This window comes from Tachyglossus aculeatus (assembly GCF_015852505.1).
Source record: "Tachyglossus aculeatus isolate mTacAcu1 chromosome 12 unlocalized genomic scaffold, mTacAcu1.pri SUPER_6_unloc_2, whole genome shotgun sequence".
In the NCBI taxonomy this organism is placed as follows: Eukaryota; Metazoa; Chordata; class Mammalia; order Monotremata; family Tachyglossidae; genus Tachyglossus; species Tachyglossus aculeatus.
Window position 1 is genome coordinate 13155205 of NW_024044829.1, and position 9169 is coordinate 13164373.

The following is a 9169-nucleotide window of genomic DNA, read 5'->3' on the forward strand; positions in this document are numbered from 1 at the left end:
GGAGAACACAATTCAGCAGGGCTGGTATGCATGCTCCCAGCTCGTAAGCTTACAGTCAAAGGGGGGGCGATATACATTAATAAAAATAAAGGAAAGGGGAGTGTGGGAAGATGGGCCCCCCACAAGTCAGCTGGGATTGCCAGAGAGAGGGCGTCTCTGGGTTCTTTATATTGGGCGACGATGAGCCAAAGACCCGACACCGAGCCAAAGTGATCACTTCTGCCTTTTATTGGGTGTACTCACATAGCTGTAGAGCAGCAAGCAAACGAAGGAGGGGGTCCAAGTCCTAATCAGCTGGGCAGGCTTCGCAGGACTCAGTCTAAACGCCTACAACTAAAATAGCAGCAATGCCTCTTATATTCGAAGCCTCCTCATACCAGTTAGCCCTCCCCATATACCCAGGATGTTTATAATAATAATAATAATGTTGGTATTTGTTAAGCGCTTACTATGTGCAAAGCACTGTTCTAAGCGCTGGGGTAAATACAAGGTAATCAGGTTGTCCCACTAGGAGCTCACAGTCTTCATCCCCATTTTACAGATGAGGGAACTGATGCCGATGTTTGTCTGATTGGGACAGTTCCCGTTTGGCAACCTTGTAATATAGCACTTCTATGTCCTTGCTGTGGGCTGCTCAGGTGAAGGGAGGGGTTGAATTCACAGATAGGGTACTCTTCCCACACTCCACCCCTTCACCCATTCCGCACGCCTAGAGCAACCTGGAGCTGGGGACCACAATAGTCTTGGTGGAGGGCCTGTGTGAGTTAACAGCATCCTGGCACCAACGCTGCGCAGGGCATGACGCACCCTAGCACAATCCACAGGGACCAATGTCCCGTTCTCACACTCCCGCACCCTTATAGCCATGAGAACCACCCACAGTCTGTCACCATTTTTTGGTTGTGTTCGCTTCTGCATTCTGGCTTTGGTTAAGTGGAGCTTGGTGCTCTTCCTGTCCTGTTGTGGGTGAGCCAGGGCTTGTCGTATCAGCTTCGTGGCCTCCTCCGCTTGCTCCAGCGAAGTTGCTGAGTCCACTAGATCCGTCGGAACGTTCCAGAGGAGGGTGTGTTGTTCATGCCGCTCCCATCTGGAGAGGTCAATACGATTACCAACGCGCAACCCTACTAAAGACATGTTACTACAAACAAGCCTTAAATTAGCACAGGCAGCACTAACATTATAATTAAAAGTGATCATGGTTGTTTATATGTTCTCTGCCCATCCAACAGAATTTCCCATTACCAAAATACCAGTAATCTCACTCTTCCACCCCGGTGATGGAAATCGGCCAACTGTCCTGTACGCTCTCACGCCCCCTGGGTCATTTGAGCAGAACCAATCCCTCTTTACCTTAAGCGCTTAGTACAGTGCTCAAGCGATTAGTACAGTGCTCTGCACACAGTAAGCGCTCAATAAATACGATTGATTGATTGATTACCTGGGTACATCCAGAAGGGGAGAAGGGCTCCCATTGATTCCTAGACCCATTCCACCATCTCCACCTCTTTCCCAGAGGGACCAGCCGCTTGCCATCCTGCACTATCCCTAATCCCACAAGGGCCGTGGCTCGCAGGGGCGGGTTGCCAATGGTGTGGCATACCCTCATTTTACAGTTTACAGTTTACACCCGCGGTATAGTACCTGAATGGCCGGACATGCGACCGAGGCTGGATATAGGTGAGCCAGACTGAGGGGCCACTGTGCTCGGCTTACTTCTTTCGTTAGGGTGGTGAGATATGGTAGCAGTCCTAACTGAGTCTGGATGAAGGCATCCAACCAGGCGATGTTTCGGGCACAACGGGCCAATTCTCCTGTGTGGATGCCCGCCCATGTTTTCAGAGCTCCAGCTGACAGTGCCATTCTTCTCCACCCCCCGGAGTCGAGAGACATTCCAGTGCTAATTAGCTGCCGGATCTGGCTTTCGTTTTAGACGTTTCAGTCTCAGACATCTCACAGGTCTTGTATGTTCGCTTGGTTCCATACTCCCAATGCACTGCCGACCCACCCAGTGATGTCTCTCTTCCGTGGTCTGGGGGCCCTTGCCTGCGACCCATTCTCTACCCACCAGGTCCACTGTCTCTGGAGATGGGCCAAGGCAGTGGAGCAGTTTCTGTGATGGGTCGGTTCCAACAACCGGGAGATTGCCTCGATAATCCATCGAGTGTGGGTGAACAGGCGAATCCCTTCCAGGGTGGCTTCCCATAGGTATGTGGCCGTGGTCCCTTGGTATCCATTGTCCATGTTGTTACTTTGACAACCAGCAGGGGCATGCCCCCATTGTCCATGTTGTTACTTTGACAACCAGCAGGGGCATGCCCGAGTTCCAGGAACCATCTGTGGAGTTTTCCCAGATCAGGGCAGGGGCGTTTAGCCAATAATCATACTTATGCCTTGGAGGGGTTATCCGGGAGGGTCATCTCCCAGGAAGCATGATGAGTGCTGCTAATGCTCCCTGATCCTCATATCTGGCCGGTTTCTCAGTTATCGGGTTGAGGTGCAGCCAGGCCATTTTCGTGCCCATGTCATCGGTAATCTACCATGACATGGTGACCTCCGCGGTGACATTGGTGACATTTGTCTTTGACATCGTGACGCTCACACTCCAATCATGAGAAGTATCCGGCATGTTGCAGGACACCTGCACAGTAGTGTTGAATACCGTCACCGTCTCCCACGTCCCATTGTATTCTCTGACTGTGATTACAGTGGCAGGCAACCGTCGTCCTTTAGGGGCAGCGTCCCACCACACGTCGTTTCCGCGGATCAACGGTGCTGAAGTGGTGGTGTCACTTTCCAGCCGGGTAAGGGCCAAAGAATGTCAAGTTGCTCAGCCCACTCCTTGACCTAGTGCCCCATAAAGTGAGTCCCCGATTAGAATCCATGTAGGCCAGCAAGCCGTATCCAGTCCCCATCATCTGAAGCCCTTGTATAGTAGCAACCTGCATAGCTGCTGCCACCGTGTAGTCGAACGCCACTCCCGTAGGAGTACCCACCACGTTGAGCACGTATCTCTTTCCCTGGCTTAAGGGCAGGGACCCTATGTTGGCCACAGTTGTCTGCGAATTCATTTGCGCACAATGTTAACAATCTTGCAAGAATTCACGTACCTCCTTGTGTGTTCCTTCCCACCCTGGTCCCCGGAGGGCTCGATACATGGCATCCACTCTGCTATGAGCTAGTACCTCGTGTACCCCCTGGATGGCGATGGTGAACCGTGCCTCCCGCAATTGTGTGAGCGCATCTGCTTCCTCATTCCTGGGGATTCCCCGGTGAGCTGGCACATGGTATATGGTGAGGGGGGCCTCCCGGGCTCTGAATAGTCGGGCGATGTCATGCCACATCTCTTTTCCCAAACGTCGCCTCGTGCTACCATCCACCCCTTGGCTTCCCACACCCCCAACTATGGGGCTAGGCTGCTGTATACGGTCCATGAGTTGGTTGCCAAGGCAACTACATCAGTGTGCACGGATAGGAGCATCCATACTACCCCGAGGTAAGCCCATTGGCTAGACTGACTGACCCCATCTTCCCAGAAGATGGTATCAGGGGGTGGGGTGGAGTGCAACCGCAGCCCACGTACTGGGGTTCCCTTTGGATGACTCATCTGTGTACCATGTGCCAGTTGGCGGTGCCCCCTCCCCCTTCTTCACCTGCCAGTTCTCATACATTTGTACCAAGGGGATCGAGGGAGGGGTCTTGGGTCCTCAAATGTCTCCACCCCCAATATATACTCGGGTACCGCCGTGATGAGTACCTGCTGGGTGGAAGGGGCAGGGACCCTTTCCAGCTCTCTACTCCTCCTCGCCCTAACTGAAACATGGCTGTCTCCGGACGACACGGTCTCTTCTGCTGCTCTCTGCAGTGCAGGCCTCTTCTTCTCCCACTCCCCCAGACTCACCGGAAAAGGAGGAGGTGTCGGTTTCCTTCTCGCCACCCAATGTCGCTTTCGCACTATCCCTCCTCCCCCTTCCCTTTCCTTCCCTTCCTTTGAAGCCCACATTATTCGCCTCTACCACCCCCTCCAGACTCTTGTAGCCGTCATCTACCGCCCTCCCGGCCCCACTTCCAACTTCTTTAACGACTTTGACCCCTTCCTCACCTTCCTTCTCTCCTTCTCCATGCCCACTCTGATCCTCGGAGACTTCAATATCCACATGGATATCCCTAACGACTCCTCTGCCGCCCACCTTCTATCTCTCCTTGACGCTGCCAACCTCTTTCTCCATCCCACCTCACCCACTCACCAACTTGGTCATACCCTCGACCTCATCATCTCCTACCGCTGCACTGTGTCCACCCTCACCAACTCTGTAATCCCTCTCTCTGATCATAATCTTCTCACCTGCCTCCTCACTCACACTCCTTTCCCCTGTAAATCCGTATTACTCCCTCACAGAGATCTCCGTTCTCTGGACCCCACCCATCTTTCGGAGCACCTCACACCCCACCTCACCGCCCTCTCCTCTCTACCCAGTCTTGATGATCAGATTACTGCTCTCAACTCTACGCTTTCTACTCAGCTAGACGCATTCGCTCCCCTTTCCCTTCGCCGCTCTCGCACCACTAACCCACAGCCCTGGATCACTGCCACTGTCCGCCTCCTTCGCTCTTATGCTCGAGCTGCCGAACGCTGCTGGCGAAAGTCTAAACACCATGCCAACCTCGTTCACTTCAAGTTTATCCTTTCCTGCCTTAACTCAGCCCTCTCTTCTGCCAGACAAAACTATTTCTCCTCCCTTATTGACACCCATGCCCATCACCCCCGCCAGCTCTTCAGTACATTCAACTCCCTTCTCAGGTCCCCGGTTCCTCCCCCTCCTCCTTCCCTCACCCCCAACGATCTGGCCTCCTACTTCATTAACAAAATTAAATCCATTAGGTCCGACCTCCCCAAAGTCTCTTCCCCCCCTTTCTCCAACCCCCCGGCTCTCAACACTCTCTGCTACTCTCCCATCCTTCCCAGCGGTATCCTCAGAGGAGCTCTCCTCCCTCCTCTCAAGTGCTACTCCGGCCACCTGTGCTTCTGACCCCAACCCCTCTCATCTCATGAAATCTCTCGCTCCATCCCTTCTCCCCTCCTTAACTTCCATCTTCAACCACTCACTCTCCAATGGTTCCTTCCCCTTTGCCTTCAAACATGCCCATGTCTCTCCCATCCTAAAAAAACCTCTCTTGACCCCACCTCACCTTCTATTTATCGTCCCATATCCCTCCTACCATTCCTTTCCAAACTCCTTGAACGAGTTGTCTAAACGCGCTGCCTAGAATTCCTCAACAACAACTCTCTCCTCGAACCCTCCAGTCTGGCTTCCGCCCCCTTCATTCCACGGAAACTGCCCTCTCAAAGGTCACCAATGACCTCCTGCTTGCCATATCCAGCGGCTCATACTCTGTCCTAATCCTCCTCGACCTCTCAGCTGCCTTTGACACTGTGCACCACCCCCTTCTCCTCAACACGCTACCTGACCTCGGCTTCACAGACTCCATCCTCTCCTGGTTCTCCACTTGTCTCCCCGGTCGTTCTTTCTCAGTCTCTTTTGCAGGCTCCTCCTCCCTCTCCCATAATCTCACTGTGGGGGTTCCCCAAGGTTCAGTGCTTGGTCCCCTTCTGTTCTCAATCTACACGCACTCCCTTGGTGACCTCATTCGCTCCCACGGCTTCAACTATCATCTCTACGCTGATGACACCCAGATCTACATCTCTGCCCCTGCTCTCTCCCCCTCTCTCCAGGCTCACATCTCCTCCTGCCTTCGGGACATCTCCATCTGGATGTCTGCCCGCCACCTAAAGCTCAACATGTCGAAGACTGAACTCCTTGTCTTCCCTCCCAAACCTTGCCCTCTCCCTGACTTTCCCATCTCTGTTGACGGCACTACCATCCTTCCCGTCTCACAAGCCCGCAACCTTGGTGTCATCCTCGACTCCGCTCTCTCATTCACCCCTCACATCCAAGACGTCACCAAAACCTGCCGGTCTCAACCCCACAACATTGCCAAGATCCGCCCTTTCCTCTCCATCCAAACTGCTACCCTGCTCATTCAAGCTCTCATCCTATCCCGTCTGGACTACTGCACCAGCCTTCTCTCTGATCTCCCATCCTCGTATCTCTCTCCACTTCAATCCACACTTCATGCTGCTGCCCGGATTATCTTTGTCCAGAAACGCTCTGGGCATATTACTCCCCTCCTCAAAAACCTCCAATGGCTACCAATCAATCTGCGCATCAAGCAGAAACTCCTCACCCTGGGCTTCAAGGCTGTCCATCACCTCGCCCCCTCCTACCTCACCTCCCTTCTCTCCTTCTACGCCCAGCCCGCACCCTCCGCTCCTCTGCCGCTAATCTCCTCACTGCACCTCGTTCTCGCCTGTCCCTCCATCGACCCCCAGCCCACGTCATCCCCCGGGCCTGGAATGCCCTCCCTCTGCCCATCCGCCAAGCTAGCTCTCTTCCTCCTTTCAAGGCCCTGTTGAGAGCTCACCTCCTCCCGGAGGCCTTCCCAGACTGAGCCCTTTCCTTCCTCTCCCCCTCTTCCCCCTCTCCATCCCCCCATCCTACCTCCTTCCCTTCCCCACAGCACCTGTATATATGTATATATAGTTGTACATATTTATTACTCTATTTATTCATTTATTTATTTATTTTACTTGTACATATCTATCCTATTTTTTTATTTTGTTGGTATGTTTGGTTTTGTTCTCTGTCTCCCCCTTTTAGACTGTGAGCCCACTGTTGAGTAGGGACTGTCTCTATGTGTTGCCAATTTGTACTTCCCAAGCGCTTAGTACAGTGCTCTGCACATAGTAAGCGCTCAATAAATGCGATTGATGATGATGATGATGATGAAGGGGCCATCCGGCCCACACCCAATCGGCAGGTGGTTCTCACAGCACAAGTGCTGTGCCCCCCAAAGCCTTCGATCCACATACAGGGGCCCGTGAATTTACTGGGGTCCCCGTGTACAGGGGTGACTTCTGCACCAGTGTCTACCAAGGCAAGGGTGGACTGAATATTCCGGGGACCCCGGTAAATGGTCAGGGTAACATATCACCTCCCATTGACCAGACCCAAAGGGAGAGGTCTTGGCCACTTCCCTACAGCTGGTCTCTCCATTCTCTCAGGTCCAGGTACAGCGATACAGAAGGCACCACCCAGGGCTGAATGAACTGGCCCCCTTTTTTGCGCCCGTTGACATCTTCGCGTGCTTTATCAGTGGGTCTGCCTTCCCCTGTAGGATACCGCTGATCCTTGGGTAACTTTTTACACAGGGCGAACAGCACGGTGTTTGGCTGCTTGTCTATCTTTTCTCGTTTGGTCCTGGCTGCTATTAAATCCCTCCACATTTGGGATCGGGATACGTGCCGTGGCAATAGTTTTGGCAGGGGCCACCCCTCGAACGCCGTTAGGCTTTACAGTTGGCACCTCCAGGGCGACCCCCTTCTCGACTACTTCGGCGGTCTTATTTACCATTTGTAGGAGACCCACATAAACGTCTTTCAACTCCAGGTTCTCGCAAGCCACCGTTTCTGCTTTGTGGACCTTACTTTCACTTTCCAGCTGTATATTCGTTTCATGTTGAAATGCCGCCAGCAGCAGCCTCCCCACGTTCACTACAGCTTTCCTCTCTGATTTCGACATCTTATGGATGTCAAGGACTCATAGAGCGTCCTCTATGCCCTTCGAGGTCTCCACTAGAGCACCCCATTCCCGGCGTTGGGGGACAGCCATATCAAGCACTGCAGCTACACTCATCCACACCCCGAGTTCCACCCTGGCTTCTGAGATCTAGGGTGTCCCGCCTCCTTTTTACCCATGTCCGGGGTTTGGGGTGTCGCCACCCAATCCTGCCAACTACGCCAGTAGTGAGGAGATGCTCTCCAAGGCATCTGGGGTTGCTGACAAGAGGGAGGCTCTGGCTTCTTTATATTGGGCGACGATGAGCCAATGACCAGACACTGAGCCAGAGTAATGAGTTCTGCCTCTTTATTGGGTGTACACGCATAGCTGTAGCTCGGCAAGGAAGCCAAGGAGGAGGTCCAAGTCTAATAAGCAGGACAGGCTCTGCAGGGCTCAGTCTAAATGCCTACAACTAATGATTACAGCAATGCCTCTTATGTACCCTACTTATCATGCATTTGCGTGTGAAGCCCCCTCGTACGGTTTAGCCCTTCCCGTGTTCCCAGGATATCTATCTGATTGAGACAGTTCCCGTTCTGCAACCTCGTAGTGTAGCCGTTCTGTGTCCTTGCTGTGGGTTGCTCAGGCGGAGGGAGGGGATGAATTCACAGAGGGGGCACTCTTCCCAAAGTCACCTTCACCAAGCTGTGGTCCACAGCAAGGCCAGGAGTTTCTCACTTACACATGGCCTTGGGCCACCACCAGTCTAGTGTTTCTGTCACCCTCAACAAGCAGTAGCCACCACTAGTTCAAAGGTTCTTTCACTTTCACCGGACCTTGGGCCAGCACCAGTCATGGGTTTCTGTAACACTCACTAGACTGTGATCCACCACCATTCCAGGGGTTATATCACCTTCACTAGGCTATGGACCCCCACAAGGACAGGGATTCAATCACTTTCACCAGGCTGTGGACCAACATCATGTTAGTGGTTCTAACTCCTTCAAGAGTCTACAGACTAGCACCAGTTAATTAATCAGTCAATCATATTTACTGAGAACTTACTGTATACAGAGCAGTTAACTAAATACAATTCAACAGAATTGGCAGATACATTCCATGCCCACAAGGAGCTAAAAATCTTTGGGGAGACAGACATTAATCTAAATAAATACATTACAGACATGGACATAGGTGCTTTATGGCTGATGGAGGGGTGAATAAAGTGTGCATATCCAAGTGCCAAGGTGATGCAGAAGGGAGTGGGAGAACAGGATATGAGGGCTTATTCAGGGAAAGCCGCTTGCATGAGATGCCCTTTTAATAAGACTTTGAAAGTCAAGAGATCATCTGTTGGATATGTAGACAGGGTTTTCCAGGCTATAGGCAGGATGTGGGCAAGAAGCCATCAGTAGGACAGAAGACACTGAGGCATAGTGAGTAGGTTGGCAAAAGAGGAGCAAAGTGTGTAGGCTGGGTTGTAGTAGGAGAGCAGTCCTGTAGTTCTGTTACCCTCACTAGGCTCTGAGCTACCACTAGTTCAGGGTTTCTGT